At 34.9% G+C, this 16,476-nt stretch overlaps 2 non-coding genes across 2 annotated transcripts; both read right to left on the bottom strand.

Moving 5' to 3' along the window:
- Positions 1 to 11,969: 11,969 nt before the first annotated feature.
- TRNAV-CAC (transfer RNA valine (anticodon CAC)) lies at positions 11,970 to 12,042 on the bottom strand. Its single transcript has one exon. It is a non-coding gene; the product is annotated as a tRNA-Val (tRNA).
- A 59-nt stretch (positions 12,043 to 12,101) lies between these two features.
- Positions 12,102 to 12,174, bottom strand: TRNAV-CAC (transfer RNA valine (anticodon CAC)). Its single transcript has one exon. It is a non-coding gene; the product is annotated as a tRNA-Val (tRNA).
- Positions 12,175 to 16,476: the final 4,302 nt, after the last annotated feature.

The raw sequence follows: 16,476 nt of genomic DNA, 5'->3' as shown, positions 1-16,476 counted from the left end.
ACCATAGCAGTACGATCACGCGCGAGAAGGCGCCGCCTAGCTGTAGCTTGTATTTTTTTTCTTAAAATAGTAACGTTTTTGTTTCAGTGTCATTCTAAGATCTTGTGAATACCAATTGGGAAATTTCCTATTGCCGCGCTTAAGTTTCATAGGAATTCCCCCAAGTTCATAGCTGTAACAAGACGATTGGTAATTAATTCAGCACAATAATCAACATCAGTAGAAGCGGGAACATCAGACCAATCATGTGGTATAGAGGAGATTGTAGTCCCCTTGAATATTATATTATTATTTATATTAGTTAGGCAAAGGTCTAAAAAATTAACTGTGCTAGGGGTAAGGTTAACCTGGTTCAAATTAAGAGCAAAACACAAATCCATAATGGGAGTAGCTTTAGCTTGGATAAGGGATAAGCAGCCCTGACAGCCATAAAGCTTCCAATCAACTCCCGGTAGATTAAAATCACCGAGTAAAATTACATTTGTCAAGGAGGAGTCTATGAAAGATTCTAATCGGTTATTATACTCTTTGTACTCCAAGTTAGAAATACTGGGGGTAAGATAGGTAGTGCCCGGAATAAGGGAACGACGGGAATCAAGTTTAATATCTACAAACACACTTTCAGAAGTAGCCTCAAGGGCATGCCTCCGAAGGCAAACAATAGAATTCTTTATAGCAATCAGGGAGCCCCACGTCGAACATTTTTAAAGTTGAGGGTCAAGACGATCGGCAAGATGTTCCGTGTATTGGGACGGAAAATAATCACTTGAAAAATGTGAATTTTTCAACCACGTTTCTGTGATACAAATTATGTCCAAGTCCATGATAACAATTTCTCTGAAAAACTCATCAGATTTTGTATGAAGACCGCGAACATTTTGGTAAGCAATGGCAAACTCTGCCATAATATTATTCATAAGTTTGATCGGTAGTATCACTTAATCCAGAGCTATGTTTGTGAGTATCCGGAAGAACACCGTGGAAGTCAGTGATTTTGCAATGTAATGGCCAGATCAGAACGTTTTTCAAACTCATTAGCATCAGTACAATTAACGTAAAAAGAGGAATGGTCTGCCACAGCGTTTTTAGATTTAAGTCGAATACAATGAGCAGTCATTATACTAGCTTCTTCAGAGAGTGTGTACTGTTAGTCTTTGGAGAGCAAGGGAACGTTGAGGCGACTAGTTAGTTATTGCTTTGAGCTTAGTGATAGTGGCAGACCCAGTCTGCACAGGCTTGGATGGGTTTTTGGTTGAAGCCAAACGGCCATCGCGGGACAAGTGAGCAGCAAAAACAAATGCGGTAGGACCTGGAAACTGAGCGAGAGGAACAGTAAAGTTGGTGTACAATGATGAAGATTGATGACGGGTGGTGACGTCAGCAAGTGACTGTGGAGCACTTCGCTCTAATCTGGGAGCACGGCAGTGCTCCCAGCCAAGTCGAGCACTGACATCCTTTTCTCGAAGCAACTCGTGGCACTTTTAAGCCCACTGTAACTTCGCGATGGGTACAGGTAAAAGCCTGAAATTTTGCTTGCCGCGAGGACTGTCAATCGTAGCTATAGTTTCCAAATTTCAAGTTCCTACCTTATATACTTTTCGAAATATCGCAGGTGAAATTTACCTTATTTTGTCACTCACTCACTCACTCACCGATCATCAAAATTCTAAGGTACTTCTAGAGGAGATAGAAACTTAAAATTCAGGATTTAGTTTTCATTTATTTTATAAAGCACAGAAAAATTAAAACATCGCGAAATTTTCATAAAATTGTTCTTTAGTTCTTTATTTTAAAACTAGATGGCGCTGCCGTCTGTTCAACAGAAATAGTGTGTGTTCTTGATGAAAGGACGTAATGGTCCAAAGTTAACCGAAAGTTAAATATAGGAGTAGTAGCTAATAGGAGTAGTAGTTTAAAAGAAATGTGCCGTAACTGATGCTACTTTCTTTTATTAGGATATCGCGTACAATCTTTATTGCATATTCTCTGCGGGTCGAAAAGGTAAATTCAACGTAAATATGGACAAACGTTTGCGATTACATTGGCAAACGAAGTACCACGAGAGGGTCTTGTTTTAATATAACTACCGAAGTATAACGAGAGGGTCTACAAAAAGAAGTGAGATCCTATGAAAAACATTAACATGTACAAAAATGGGCCAAGCCTCACTTCGTGCCCTCTCCGCCGTGAAACGTTCTGAGATCCCATGTAGAGCCAAGTCTGCCTTTTGTTCTCATTCAATCGCCAATTGAACAATTATGTTATAAATTAAGTCCTTTTCCTAATTAATAACCAATATTCTTTGACTCTATCATTATTATACATCTTTGTTCGTATCAAAAATATCGTGACTTGGCAAGCGCAGGTGTACATAAGGTTATGCATAACTCGCCTTATAAACTTGTAAATAGGCTTATGCATAACTCATCATATAATTTGTACGTAGGGTTGTGCATGACTCATCTTATAAACTTGTACATATCCCCTCGACCATAAACGATTTAGTGAATATCCCCTCGATTATTTTAAAATCGGCAACGATTTAGTGAATATCCCCTCGACTTCCTTTTAATATTACTTATCTGCGATTGCCAAGTCACGATATTTTTGATACGAACAAAGATGTATAATAATGATAGAGTCAAAGAATATTGGTTATTAATTAGGAAAAGGACTTAATTTATAACATAATTGTTCAATTGGCGATTGAATGAGAACAAAAGGCAGACTTGGCTCTACATGGGATCTCAGAACGTTTCACGGCGGAGAGGGCACGAAGTGAGGCTTGGCCCATTTTTGTACATGTTAATGTTTTTCATAGGATATACTTTAATTATTACAAGAGAGACAATATAATTTTATTACTATTAAAGATACAATATACTTTAATTATTATTAGAGAGACAACAAACTTTAATTATTACTAAAGAGACAATATACTTTAAATATTATTAGAGAGAAAATATACTTAAATGATTATTAGAGAGACAATATACTTTAATGATTATTAGAGAGACAATATACTTTAATGATTATTAGAGAGAAAATATACTTAAATGATTATTAGAGAGACAATATACTTCAATGATTATTAGAGAGACAATATACTTTAATGATTATTAGAGAGAAAATATACTTTAATGATTATTAGAGAGAAAATATACTTAAAGGATTATTAGAGAGACAATATACTTCAATGATTATTAGAGAGACAATACACTTCAATGATTATTAGAGAGAAAATATACTTTATGATTATTAGAAAGACAATATACTTTAATGATTATTTGAGAGACAATATACTTTAATGATTATTAGAGAGAAAATATACTTAAATGATTATTAGAGAGACAATATACTTCAATGATTATTAGAGAGAAAATATACTTTAATGATTATTAGAGAGACAATATACTTCAATGATTATTAGAGAGACAATATACTTAAAGGATTATTAGCAAATGTGGATGAGAGGAAAAGTATGAAAATGGCCAACAGTCGCGAGTCATCAGAGTTTCGCCGTAGTTGACCGTTTTATTGGCGTAGCTATACTGGGCCTGTTCACTCCCTTAAAATAGGTCTTATGTACGTTGTGTTAATTCGCGGTTACGCGGTTACCGTCGTCTGCTATTGTGTATGCGAGAACTACCTCGATTTGTGTTTGTAGTCAGGGCAGAGTAGCTGTAGTGTTTTAAAAGGTATTTGAAGGTATAATATGGATTTAAGTAAGGTTATCGAAGCAATAGAAGAGCACATAAAACTAGATACGTTTAAAACAAATCTCGGTAAGTTAGCTATAGCGCGAGCAGCTTGCGTCGTGATGCGCGTGATCAAGTGGGCTATGGTTAAACCAAGGAGCACAAATGTCTGAACTACTTTCAGTCGCGAGTTTGCAAGTCCATCAGTCACTAGTTGACTAAATAAATGTTAAACTTTTTCGAAGCCATAGTGTAACGTTAATAATTAAATTTTGTTAAAAAGAAGAGAGGACTTATGGCAATAAAATACAAGTACTTTATTAGGTGTAAATTGCCTAATGAAAATACACTTGAGATGAGAGCTTTCGGCTCGAGAGCCTTCATCAGTCATACTAAAATCTAAAACGCGTGACACATACGAGGTAACCTCGGTTTTTAAAAAATCATATCACGCCCTCTTTTGAACAAGATGCCTGTCGTCTATGACTCCCCAATATTTTGCTTCAGCACAGCCTTGATTTAAATTTAATATCCCTGATTTTTTAATAAATATACCTTCAATAAATTTTCTTTTTCGCCAATTTTTTTACCGATATAGAACTTCTGGATATTTAAAATCCATTACGTGACCTTTCGACTCCCAAACATGAACCGCTATGCCGTTTTCTTTATCAAAATTTTTAATGCATTGCTTATGCCCTGAGAACCTATTTTTTAACGTTTGTTGTGTTTCACCAACATACGTTTCGCCGCATGTTTCACATTTTACTTGGTAAACAACGCAGCGATTATCCAATAGGTTAATATCTCTTTTAGGCCTATTTTTAACTAAGTGATTTTTTAAATTTTGTCCACCTATATTTAATAATTTAATGTTGAATTTATTTTTTAATAATCTACCTAATTTTTCACTAATTCCCCTAATATACGGAAGCGCTAAGCATGGTTGAGAGTCTCTAGGTTTGTTGTAGTCGTTATTAACAATGTTATTTTTAAAAATCGAATCAATTAGACCATTTGGGTAATTACTATTAATTAACTGATTTTTAACGATGGCTTTATCAGTCACGTAATGGATTTTAAATATCCAGAAGTTCTATATCGGGAAAAAAATTGGCGAAAAAGAAAATTTATTGAAGGTATATTTATTAAAAAATCAGGGATATTAAATTTAAATCAAGGCTGTGCTGAAGCAAAATATTGGGGAGTCATAGACGACAGGCATCTTGTTCAAAAGAGGGCGTGATATGATTTTTTAAAAACCGAGGTTACCTCGTATGTGTCACGCGTTTTAGATTTTAGTATGACTGATGAAGGCTCTCGAGCCGAAAGCTCTCATCTCAAGTGTATTTTCATTAGGCAATTTACACCTAATAAAGTACTTGTATTTTATTGCCATAAGTCCTCTCTTCTTTTTAACAAAATTTAATTATTAACGTTACACTATGGCTTCGAAAAAGTTTAACATTTATGAACATCTGGACGACCGAAGAGACGTTGCCACCTTTTATCGACTCCGACACACGAGGCGTAAACAAGCCTCGGTCAAAAATCAGATCACGTTTCTGAAAAGATGCAAGTCGGCTGGATTGACTCCCCAAGGCCTAAAATTGAATCTAAACCCTGGATTTTCGATAATTCGTACTATCAAAAAACAAAAAACTTCAGTTGGAATTAACTCTAATCAAGAAAACCTTAATCGACCTCCATAAAAAGCTGAGACATCTGCGCGCTGAGTGCCAAGATTTGGAGGACCTCCTCTTCAAGTTTGTGGATTACCCTACGACAATCTTTTTGCTTGACGTGATTGAACAAGACTTCAATTGTGAGTTTCGTAGTTGTAAGAGAAAACTAACTGACAAGTTCCAACGTTTAAATGCCACCCTTATCGAAGAAAATACTACTAAGGAATTATCTCAGAACACCGACAACGTTATTAACCTTTCCGCGAATCCACTAAGTGATACTGAAATTAGGCTACTAGCAAAAGGCCTAAAATTCACTCCATACAATCAAAACACCGGTTTCCTAGATATTCTAGCAAAAACCGAAGATTTTTTGTTACAACAAACTGACCTCGAGGACTGTACTAAACAAGACATTCGTAGTTTAGTGAAGAACAGTTTCGACAAACCCAGTTTCAATAAAACTTTTGATAACTTGACTTCTAATGAAAAAATCGCGCTTAAAAATCTGAAAAACAACCCTAGCATCAAAATCGTTAACGCAGATAAAGGTGGCAAAGTTGTTATTCTTGATAGTTTAGTTTATGACGAGAAGATCTTAAATGTTCTTGAAAATAGTGGGGATTACGATACTATAATTGGTGATTGTTCTCAAAAAATTGATAAACTGGTACGGGCAAAAATTACCGAATGCATTAAAAACAAAGAGTTAGATAAAAGAACGTATTTTAGGTTTGTAGCTAGCAACCTTAAACCGCCACATGTTTATGGTTTGCCTAAAGTCCACAAAGAAGGGTGTCCATTAAGGTTAATTGTCTCCAGTATTGATGGCCCCACCTACTATTTAGCTAAAAATCTCGTACCAATAATCTCCCCACTGATAAATAATACCGAACGAAGTCTTAAAAACTCGTATGACTTTGTAGAGAAAGTTAAAAAAGATCCAAGTTAATAGTTCTGATATTATCCTTAGCCTAGATGTAATAAACTTATACACTAGAGTACCTATTGAAGGTGTTCTAGATGTTTTAAGATGTAAATTAGTAAAGGACCCCATTTTAAAAAACAGAACAGACTTAATTATTGATTCAATCGTAGAACTTAGCCGAATTTGTGTAGAAAACACATATTTTAGCTTTAAAGATCAATTTTTTGTACAAACAAAGGGTTTAGCGATGGGTAATCCACTTTCGAGTGTCTTAGCTAATTTATATATGGAGTTTATTGAAGAAAAACTATTTAGTCATAAAAGAATGGCAAGAAATATAAAATTTTGGGTAAGGTTCGTCGATGACATTTTTGTCATTTTAAAAAATGTAAGAAACAATACAAATTTGTTATTGGATTTAGTGAATAGTTTAGATAATTCTATTAAATTTACAATCGAATTAGAAAATAATGGCAGTCTACCCTTTCTAGACATAATGACCAAAAGATTAAATAATGACAATAGTTTAAAATGTACTCTTTTTCAAAAACCCACTCACTGTAAAAAATTTCTAGATTATAACTCCTGCCACAGCCAAATTGTAAAGTTAGGTATAGTAAAAAGCTTAAAACACCGCATAGAAAATATCTCCGACGAACCTGAGACTGATAAAGCCATCGTTAAAAATCAGTTAATTAATAGTAATTACCCAAATGGTCTAATTGATTCGATTTTTAAAAATAACATTGTTAATAACGACTACAACAGACCTAGAGACTCTCAACCATGCTTAGCGCTTCCGTATATTAGGGGAATTAGTGAAAAATTAGGTAGATTATTAAAAAATAAATTCAACATTAAATTATTAAATATAGGTGGACAAAATTTAAACAATCACTTAGTTAAAAATAGGCCTAAAAGAGATATTAACCTATTGGATAATCGCTGCGTTGTTTACCAAGTAAAATGTGAAACATGCGGCGAAACGTATGTTGGTGAAACACAACAAACGTTAAAAAATAGGTTCTCAGGGCATAAGCAATGCATTAAAAATTTTGATAAAGAAAACGGCATAGCGGTTCATGTTTGGGAGTCGAAAGGTCACGTAATGGATTTTAAATACCCAGAAGTTCTATATCGGGAAAAAAATTGGCGAAAAAGAAAATTTATTGAAGGTATATTTATTAAAAAATCAGGGATATTAAATTTAAATCAAGGTTGTGCTGAAGCAAAATATTGGGGAGTCATAGACGACAGGCATCTTGTTCAAAAGAGGGCGTGATATGATTTTTTAAAAACCGAGGTTACCTCGTATGTGTCACGCGTTTTAGATTTTAGTATGACTGATGAAGGCTCTCGAGCCGAAAGCTCTCATCTCAAGTGTATTTTCATTAGGCAATTTACACCTAATAAAGTACTTGTATTTTATTGCCATAAGTCCTCTCTTCTTTTTAACAAAATTTAATTATTAGTAGACTAAATAGTTATTGGCGAAACTTTGATGTCCGCGTTTTTTAACACAGGCTCGATGGCCATTGTCATACTTTCCCTCTTATCCACATTTGTTATTAGAGAGACAATAAACTTTAATTATTATTAAAGAAACAATAACTTTAATGATTATTAGAGAGAAAATAACTTTATTGATTATTAGAGAGAAAATATAATTTAATTATTATTAGAGAGAAAATAACTTTAATGATTATTAGAGGGACAATATACTTAAATGATTATTAGAGAGACAATATACTTAAATGATTATTAGAGAGAAAATATACTTAAATGATTATTAGAGAGACAATATACTTCAATGATTATTAGAGAGACAATATACTTTAATTAAAATTGAAAGGAAAAAACTATTATTTGAAAGACAAAAATTATTTTTAAAAAGACAAAAATTATTTTTACAAAGACAAAAATTATTATTACAAAGACCAAAACTATTATTACAAAGACCAAAATTATTATTAGAAAGACAAATATTATTGGTAATGCAATAATTGTTATTAGAAAGACAATAAATATTACTCGAAAGACTATAATTATTATTAGTAAGACATATATTATTATATAAAAACGTCTTGGTTTAGACCAAGGCCGAAAAAACAAACGATATGCGTGAGGTTTATCAATTGACTGAAGTTCAGATATTGAATTTTTTTTCTACTTATTTTTATCCACTCAATCCTTAATCAATATTTAATTCAATCAACTGATATTACTGTTAATCGATCTAGTCCTTCTAAATTAATTGAAAAAATTACACATCTACGCTTTTTCAAGAACAATTACATTTTCCGAAAACATTTTATCATGAAATTATGTATTTTAAAGGGAGTACGTGTTGAGGATTCAGTATTAAATTTTTGAAATGTTCTACTGGATGTCTAAAAAGAGGAAGCGAACTTTGGCATAACTCGAATGGAAAATGTAAATATTTAATCGTGGATGCCAAACAAATGTGTTGCGCGAATTTATACATTTAGTTTCGTATATCGAAAGGCTATATTTCTATTTTCTCCTCTATGGTGGTAAAGTTGCACTGGAACTTCCATTTCCGTACTAAGAATTTCTTGGTCAGAACTCAGTCTATGGTAATATTGGCTGAGTGTGTTGCAACGGCTCAGATGACCCATACACTGAAACCACTGGTGATTATAAAATGCCATATATTGGGAAAATAGAGGAAGGGAGGGGGTGTCGGAGTTAATGTGACCTTCTAGGCATAACTAGTAATTAATGATGTGTTTAACCATATTATTTCTGCGGGAAATGAATATAACAAGTACTGAGAAGTATTTCTGTATATGTGATCTTTACCCTTTACCACACAGGATAAACTTTGTTGCTTTGTCTTAATTAGACGACATTCACTGTAAACGACAGTCTTATCAACAACTTAAAACAGATATAAACTTCTTTTGGTGCAAACTTGATAATTTGTCAAGCCAGCGACAGTTAAAACTATGTCGGTCAAGGTGCTCACAAGTTAGTGAGCATCGACACGAAATCCCTTCAAAATAATTAATTTCATGATAAAATGTTTTCGGAAAATGTAATTGTTCTTGAAAAAGCGTAGATATGTAATTTTTTCAATTAATTTAGAGGGACTAGATCGATTAACAGTTAATTCAGTAGATTGAATTAAATATTTATTAAGGACTGAGTGGATAAAAATAACTAGAAAAAATTTTCAATATCTGAAGCTTCAGTCAATTGATAAACCTCACACATATCGTTTGTTTTTTCGGCCTTGGTCCAAACCAAGACGTTTTTGTATAATATCTGTCACTTAAGTCTTAATGTAATTACAAGTTGGGAAAACCAAAATATTACCTCTCCGAGTCGGGGAAAAGACTAGTATACGACTCAATATCGAAATTCTAGAGCAACATTTTTTCGCTTTGTTTTGTCTAACGAGGCTTAAGCCATTGAAAAGTTTTCTCTACATTGTCAAAATATATAATCATCAGCTAATCCTAGGTTTCAAATCATTATTTACAAAGAATATATAAGTTCTATGTTAAATTTTATTCTCTGATGCATACCACTAACCTGATAACGATTAGCCCCTTCACTTATCTAATTGCTACCATGATGCTTTCTTCTATTATAAAATCTAAATCTGATTATTTAAACGTGTATTTAACTTTCAGCTCACTCTGAACCGTTAATGTCCCTTCAAATCAAAACCCAAAGTTTACTCCACCTCAGGTCTCAATTATTTACTCTTTGGTTCACTAAGCCTGTTGCGGATCAAACTTGATTTACCCGACAGAATCCAGGCCTTAGCTTTCTTCTTGAAATAACTAAACCAAGGATTATTCTATATACAGATGTAGTATAGCTTAAGTAATATATAAACAGCCATTTCAAATAATAATATTAAAAAACATCCTTGGAATATCAAAATGAAGCAGAGCTTTAAAGCTACAAAAGTACTAAATGCATCGTAATTACGAAAACGATTTCCACATATTCATTTTATATGAAAAAAGTGAATGTTAAGGTTCTGTAGGATTTCTTAACTCATCAAAACAAAGCGAACTGCTAACTCGGCGCACTAGTGTGACAACGGACAGACACACACACAGACAAAAAATAGACTGCTTTTTAACTCTCCGTATTAATTTTGAATTGAGAAAAGAGATTATCTTAAATATTAAAATAAATATAATTAATATTTAATATTTTCTTCGTTAGTTGTTCGCCTTATTGAGCGTTACATCGTTTTGAAAAAGAATAATTAAACAACCTTGAGAGACTTGACTAATATTGACGTTTGAATTGAAGAATATGACTGTTGTTTCGCCTTACTCAAATAGGTAGTATATAAAGGATTCGAATCGCAGCTGTAGATAAGAACATCGCAATTGCGTAAACCTTGGAGGAAGACCCCTCCTTTGGAAGGCTAGACGTTTCTCGTAACCCAAGCCGATCGCCGCGTATGTCTTAACCTTAAGGATAATGGTGGTGTTAGGAGGCAGGTGTACAGACTGGTGTCCATGTGGGATGGACAAAAACAAAGACCAGAAGATGGTGGTGTTAGAAGCCAGGTGTACAGACTGGTGTCCATATGGGATGGACAAAAACAAAAACCAGAAGATGGTGGTGTTAGAAGCCAGGTATACAGACTGGTGTCCATGTGTGATGGACAAAAACAAAGACCAGAAGATGATGGTGTTAGAAGCCAGGTGTACAGACTGGTGTCCATGTGGGATGGACAAAAACAAAGACCAGAAGATGGTGGTGTTAAAAGCCAGGTGCACAGACTGGTGTCCATGTGGGATGGACAAAAACAAAGACCAGAAGATGGTGGTGTTAGAAGCCAGGTGTACAGGCTGGTGTCCATGTGGAATGGACAAAGACGAGAAGGTGGTGGTGTTTAGAAGCCAGTAAGTACAGACTGGTGTCCATGTGGAATGGGCGAAAGACTAGAAGATGGTGGTGTTTAGAAGCTAGTAAGTTCAGACTGGTGTCCATGTGGGGTGGACAAATGAACAGAGTTGTTAGACAGGCAATGGAGTAATAGCCTGTAAGTGGAATACAATTTCCGGGACTGTAAATGAGGTCTGGAAATTGAATACACGTTTGCTCTGATTTGCAAACTGCGAACGCGGTCACGTGGGTGTAACAACGGACAGACAGACACACAGACAGACAGACAGACACACAGACACGTCGAAATTAGAACCTCTCCGTGACACCCGTCACTCGGAGAGGTAAAAATTAGAATAATTATGTTTGCTTTACCGTCATACATTTGCACTCTAAAATATAATGGTGCATTCAAACACCATATATGCTGTTTTTTCCAGTGCCAAAAAGACATCATTTAGGGTGTACTTTAACCCCATTTCTATGATCAATTCACGCCATTTACTAGTATTATTTTCAAGTATTAAGGAAATATTAGGCATTTATGCACCATTTACAGTGGCTTTTAACATCTTTTTTAGACAATCTGTTGAACTTCTAATATTACTTAGTTTAATGGTTATAAAAGTAGGGAAAAAGTACGCTACCTATGTCAGATTATTAATTCAAGTGAAGTGAAATAATTGTTAAATATTTATTATAACCACTACACCACAGACACGTGGTAAGTCTAACTTTTCCAAGAGATCTAGCTAATTAATCACGATGGTTAAAACATGTATCTACCAGGGCTTGAACCTGGGACCTTCCGCGTGTGAAGCGGACTTGATAACCACTGCACCATAGATACGTGGTAGCACTGAGTTTTCCAAGAGATCTAGCTAATGTCCAATCACAATGGTCAATACATGTATCTACCAGGACTCGAACCTGGGACCTTCCGCGTGTGAAGCGGACGTGATAACCATTGCACTACAGATACGTAATAACACTGAGTTTTCCAAGAGATCTTGCTAATTATTATGTCCAATCACGATGGTCAAAGCCGTACTTCTGTAATTAACTAAAATTAACATACTTAGACTTAATTGTTTTGTTCAAACTGGCTGATACCACACCCTGAATACTTAATTGTTAATTTAAGATAACTCCGAAAAGTAACTTCGCTGTAGTTTTTAAGTTAGCGGTGGGGAAAAATCACGAAAAACCCCATGTTAATCTCCATAGGAAATTTAGCAAAAGCATGTGAATTTTACTTTAACGTTACAAAACGGTATCAAGTCATATCTACAAGGGCCTACCGGCCCTGTAGAATTAGAAAGACAATAATTATTACTAGAAAGACAATTCTTATTAGTAGCACAAAACTGAACGTGGTTTAATTGACTACAAACAGGTGAATAAATAATTTACCATTATTTCCCAGAAAAACTGTAATCTAAATTTCAAAAATTTTAATCGCTAATTTACCTTCATTTAGTCGAAAAAATTATTAAGTCTAATTCTTCTGACAGGTGGCCAAACCCTTGTGTTCTTCTTAACATACCAGATATTACTGACCAAAGACAAGATGGACAGTATTTTTGACGCTGCGAATACTATAAATACGACGCTAATGTCTTGAAAGGTCATCTTCGAAAATTCCGTACTTTTCTGTCCCATTAGATATTTCATGCAGGATATCTTGTTCGCTCGGATACGATGTCCAGTTTCCCAAAAGTGTTGAATTCTATAAATATAAAATAAAACTGAACTTCAAGAAAGACAGACATTTGATTAATTTAGACCCAGAATGCCTCGCAGTGGCGTCGCCAGGGGTTTTTTGGAGGCGCTTGAGCCCCCTGAATATTCTCTGAAGCCCCTCCTAAAATTTCTTAAAAGCGCTCCCTGATATTTACCTAAAGCCTCTCCTAATTATTCAGTTGGGGTGAATTGAAGTTTTTACTATATGAAAGTGAAATACACATAGAAACACTATATCATATTTATATCATCTAGAGCGTATGTATACAGTCGTAACAGTCTATTTTCATGATTTGTCTATAGTATAGCTACCCTACAACGTCCTAAGCACTGATGGCAACATCTTCCCCTTTCGTCTCAATCGCCTGCCTTCCGAAGCAAGGTCTAAAAATAACATCTCCACGTCCTCTACCCACTAAAGTACCTAGGATCTCCGAATCGAATAATTGAAATTATGCCATTAACGCCCCCCCCCCCTTCAATTAAGCACACCCACTAGTCACACTCGAGTTTAGTCTATAGTCCTGATATAGTCTAAGGATGCACCGATATGGGTCCAGCCGATATATCGGCCGATATTATCGGCCCATAAAAATAATATTTCCCCATGTATATCGTTTCCAAGAGTAGAATCAGCATTATTTAGGACCATTTACGTTTTTACTTTGTTTTATTAGAGACACGTGTCACATCTCTTTCGTTTAATGTGGTACCAATACATATTTTAGCCTTAACCCCCTTCCTTAAAAATGGTGTGCTCTAACTTAAATCCTTGCTTGGTTTTTAGTAAAAATGCAGCTCCTTTCCTTGTTCAGCATGAAGTAGTAAGTAGACTTTTGGACCATAAGTGAAAAGTTCAAAATGTAAATTAGTGACACCAAACACATTAGAGAGCGTCCGTGTCGACTTCGATTGTCTACGGGAGGTATGGCAAACTAGGGAAATTACTTTCTCATAGTCGTAAACAACGGCATAGAACTGAGATTGTGGAAAACCTTGCATTTTAAAAGGCAAATGTTAAATTGTGGGCATAAATGTTTTTGATGTGTTTCAATTAGTATTCATTGAGTACTTTATTTCTTGTAAATTTTTTCCCGGAAATATCGGATTACACGAAGCCGGTATTGGCCGATACCGATATAAAAAACATAGGCCAATAAATCGACCGATATATCGGTGCATCCCTAATATAGTCAATGCCAAGTTATATTCAAACATTTTCACACTAATAAAATTAATTTGTGTGATGCGAAAGCTTCTGTGATAAAACATGCGTTCAGTCCTTAATTACTTTCCCTAATTTTATTACTCTAATATTCGCCTTATAGACAAGAGGGTGTCATGATAAAAGTGATGTGTTTTGAAAAATTGGAAACACAATACTTTAGGGAGGGCTTCAGCCCTCCCAATTTCGAGACCCACGCCACTGATGCCTCGGGGACTAGGCATTAAGCTGTAATAGCAATCCAAGGGTGACTAGGATGGCTGCTTTAAAACGTGAGGCAGCTGGGAATTATCTTCAAGACCATGCAAATTGTTCGCAAGTTTTGTAAATTTTTATCTCGGCTTGAGTAGTTGAAACAGTTTTGGGGAAATTTGTGCCCAAAGAGCCTAAAGTGCACAATTTCTGGAATAAGTTACCTCATGTTTATGACGTTTTGGATAATAGTCGATGCCTTATTTGACATTTCATAAATCGTATAAGTCGATAAGAAAGGATCTTTTCCGTAATGTAATGACTTTTTCTGGGTGTAACCATAATGACAGAAAAACTCCAAATGACTAAGACTACCAAAGTAGGCTGCGTTTCCGTTGTTGAAGTCGAAATCCTCGTCTTCTCCCGTGTTCCTCGGGAAAGTCTTCAATCTTCTCTGGAACTCTTGAAAATATCTTGACGGTTGGCCTGTAGAAGAGGGAATTTAGTTTGAGCTTAATGGACAACAATGACAAAATGAACTTTAAGTTAGGTTTTTCATTCGGACAAGAGCAAATGTGTCTTAACCCGCATCGCCAGATTTGTACCACGGTGTGAGTAATTAACGAATACAAAAGTCACTACATTCTACCTAGGTTACGGACTTTCCAGTTTTAGGGTTATGATAAGTAATTTATTTTTCAAACCGAGGAATTAAAACTCACTAAACTTGAAACAACTATTTACCTTAAGAAAGTCAATTAATGCATTGTTGTGTTGAAAAACCATGCGCGTTTTAGGGTATTTGAAGATATCGTTCATGTGATTTTTGTTTCGATCCACCTGTACCGTCAATTTGGTCGACATGCTGGCCTTGAAGGCTTCAACCAAAAGGAAACAACCGACGAGGTAGGTGACCCACAGAATCTTTTGCGCACTATCGTATTTGTTAATAAATAAATCACAGTCACTTAAAGAAACCAATCGGGGCACCAATCGTTTACAAATCGCGAACAAAAGTTTTAAATTGAACAAAATAAGAAACATATTGATAAAAATCCATACCTGAAAAAGTCAATACATCAGTTAAAATTTTAAAAAGGTTAGCTTCTGCCTGTTTTTGGGTAAAATGCCAAGTTCTGTTATATTGACTTTTACATCCACTTGCAGGCAGGGTTGGCAGATTTTCCCTAGGGCCGGTTTTAACCAAGATTAAAACCGGTTAAAAGGGTCCTGGGAAAAACCAATTCTCCCCAGTTTTCGAAGTTTCGAACTAATATTAAACTATTCCTTTCATAAATAAGGGTAAGGTGCGTTTTATTGTTTTGGTACATTTTTTTAGTTTTACTTTTTTTTTGGAAAAATGTATCGCTACTTTAAAGAAGTAAGATGCGAGCCGCGTAGAATATATTTTTTCAATTAATATTTAAATTAAACTTCTATAAATTAATTTTAATTTTAAATGAACTCTCAATAGGACAAGCCTTGGATTTAGGATGCCATAAGCCTTTGTGGTAAATGAACTTTGAAAGATTTTCAGGTCGTAAATGGTTTAGACCTGTGAAGCCCATTTTCTTGTAGTGTCCTGGGAAAAACTAGTTTTTCTCATTTTTCCCACTAACCTAGTTTTTGACGGGAAAACCCGACCCTGCTTGCTGGTGACTAGTGGGCAATTAAGAAATAGAGAAGAGATACACCAAAGGTCGAAAGATATCAAAAATTCCGGTCAATGATATTTGGTATTCGTCTTCCCGGAAGTAAGGCAGGATGTTATGTTCGGAGTGAAAATATGGGTGTGTGTAAGTTCGGTTATACTCAGCCCGAAGGATATCATAAACTTGAAGAGCAAAGGGACCCAAGTAGAAATCACCGGTCTAAAATGACATATAAAATTAATATAATTTTCTTCAAATGTATCATAAACCAAAACATTGCCTGTTCGAAGTTCCTTATGACGACGGGAATGTACGATATATTTACCCTTTTATTAAATTTGAATTAAAATTTAGGTCCCACTTTAAAAATATTACTTTAAACGCCAGAAACACTTACTTTCCAGTCGGATATAAAATGAATTCGTTGATAAGAGTATCTTCACGGGTGAACTTTTCATAAGCAAATGTTTTC

The sequence above is a fragment of the Phalangium opilio genome, unplaced genomic scaffold, assembly GCF_054372755.1.
Source record: "Phalangium opilio isolate 3A_F unplaced genomic scaffold, DU_Popi_V2 ptg000026l_1, whole genome shotgun sequence".
NCBI classification, from domain to species: Eukaryota; Metazoa; Arthropoda; class Arachnida; order Opiliones; family Phalangiidae; genus Phalangium; species Phalangium opilio.
This window is presented reverse-complemented; position numbering and strand designations above follow the sequence as displayed.